Raw genomic sequence first — 2565 nt, 5'->3', positions numbered from 1 at the left:
CACACACACACACACACACACACACACACACACACACACACACACACACGCATGCACGCACGCACGCACGCACGCACACGCACGCACACAAACACACACACATCACACCCATTAGAAATTGTAAATATTTGTTTATTTCATTTTAGTTTTGTCCCAAATACGAACCTTTCGAATTTAATATGCAGCTTATAAATCTAAATATGTTTATCTGTATTGTATTCATTGCCAGTGAATTTCAGTTAAGTACTTTCTGTAAAATAAAATAAAAGAAAAACGTAAAAATGAATAACTTCTTTTTGAATAAGTTCTTTTCACTACAAAGTCTATTGTTATGATTTCTATAAACTGGCTGACCACTCCGAATTATGGAAAGATATTTACTACGACCTTACATAAAGACGTTTTGCTTTGTGTGAAATATTCTACAACACATTTCTTGGAAAATTTTACAGCGACGTTATTCTTATTTAAGGCTGCATTCGGCTTGTTAATATTTTTTTCTACTTTCATTTTACATTAAGCACAAGGCCAGCAATTTCGAGGAAGGGGTAAGTCCTTTACACCGTCTCCAATGGTCAGTTGGTGTTTTATTTTATCGAACTCTGAAAGGCAAGATCGATCTCGTCGGAGTTTGAACTCAGAACGTGAAGACGGATGAAATGCTGCTTAGCATTTCCTTCGGAATTCTAACGATTCTGCCAACTCGCCGCCCTAATCGACCAGTTAATATTAGAAATTTATAAGGCAACGAGCTGACAGAATCGTTAGCATGCTTAGTGACATTTCCTTCGTCTTTACGTTCTGAGTTCAAATACTACTAGGGTCGACGTTGCCTTTCATCCTTTTGGGGTCGATAAAATAAGTACCAGTTGAGTACTGGGGTCGATGTAACCGACTAGCCCTCTCCTCCGAACTTGCTGGCCTTGTACCTGAATTCAGATTCCGCCAAGGTTGATTTTACTTTTCATCCTTCCAGGGTCAATAAAAGGAGTATCTGTTGAACATGGAGGTCGATCGACTGCTTTCCTAACATTGTTGGCCTTGTGCCAAAATTTGAAATCAGTATTAGAAATTTATTCAGGTTGGTAAAATCAATTTCTTAATGCAAGGGAGGTAACTCTCGTGAACTAATTTGTAAAACTTCTCCTGCCTAAAATTCTTATCTTCAGATCATAGCATTTTTAAAAATCATTTTAAGCAGGTGGGAAGCGTCGTGCCAATAATCCTTTACATAAACCTCCTGGATTATTAGCAGGGAAAATAACAATCATCAACTAGGAGACCTTTCTCGAATACTTGCAACAGAGTGGACTGTACTAAAGACACCCAAGGGCAGGGTGGTGGTTGGGACTGGAAATCAGAGTGGGAAGCTATAGAACTAATATTGGTTTCACATTTTGGCACAAGGCCAGCAATTTCGATTAAATTGACCTCAGTATTCAACTGGTACTTATTTTATCGATCTCTAAAGGATGAAAGGCAAAGTCAGCCTCAGCAGAATTTGAACTCTGAACGTAAATACAGAAGAAATGCCGCTAAGCGTTTTGTCCGGTGTGCTAACGATTCGATTTTGCTCGCTCGACACCCTAAAATTTGATAAAATTCGCTATGCAACTCTTGAGAAGAGCTAGAATTCATATCATAATCGTTAAAGCATTCCGAGAGACTGCTTTAACGATTCCAACATTCTATCCCGCCTGGATAGGTACTTTATTTATCGACCTAGTAAAGAAGAAAGGCAAAGGTGACCTCAGTGGGAGCTGAACTTAAAACGCTAGACTCCGGTATAAGCATCGCTTCGCATTTCGTCTGCTGCACAAATGACCCTGCTTATTCGTTGCTTATTATTGTTTAAAGAACCTTAGCGGCTCAGCAAAAAGAGAACCGATAGAGTAAGTACCAACCTTAAAGATAAAATAAGTGTTGGGGTCATTTTAGTTTGACTAAAATTCCTCAAGGCGGTGCCCAGCATGGTGCAGTCTAATGACTGAAACGAGTGATAAGAATTAAAGAATAAAAGAATTGAATTATCAACTTCTTCGTTCGGCATTCTTTGTTTATATGCGTTATATTTGTAACTATTGTCTGTTTCTTAATGGTCTTATTAGCATGAATACTATAGTCAATGTTGTTGCTGTTGTTGTTATCCTTGGTGAGCAGGTGAATCGGGATCTATGAGGGTATCTTGGTTGCCCTTTGGTGTCATTTCCTCACTATTAGGGATTTTGTCAAGATTTTTGGGAAATGTTATTTTATTGTTCACACGTTTTTATGTAAATTACCACTAACCTTTGTCTTAGCATTGTCTTTCATGTTTTCACGATCCTTGTGGCAAATAAAGAATTATTATTATTATTATTATTATTATTATTGTGGAGGCGCAATGGCCCAGTGGTTAGGGCAGCGGACTTGCGGTCATAGGATCGTGGTTTCGATTCCCAGACCGGGCGTTGTGAGTGTTTATTGAGCGAAAACACCTAAAGCTCCACGAGGCTCCGGCAGGGGATGGTGGCGAACCCTGCTGTACTCTTCCACCACAACTTTCTCTCACTCTTACTTCCTGTT

The sequence above is a fragment of the Octopus bimaculoides genome, chromosome 3, assembly GCF_001194135.2.
Source record: "Octopus bimaculoides isolate UCB-OBI-ISO-001 chromosome 3, ASM119413v2, whole genome shotgun sequence".
In the NCBI taxonomy this organism is placed as follows: domain Eukaryota; kingdom Metazoa; phylum Mollusca; class Cephalopoda; order Octopoda; family Octopodidae; genus Octopus; species Octopus bimaculoides.
The sequence above is the reverse complement of the archived record's forward strand: the minus strand, read 5'-3'. Positions refer to the sequence as shown.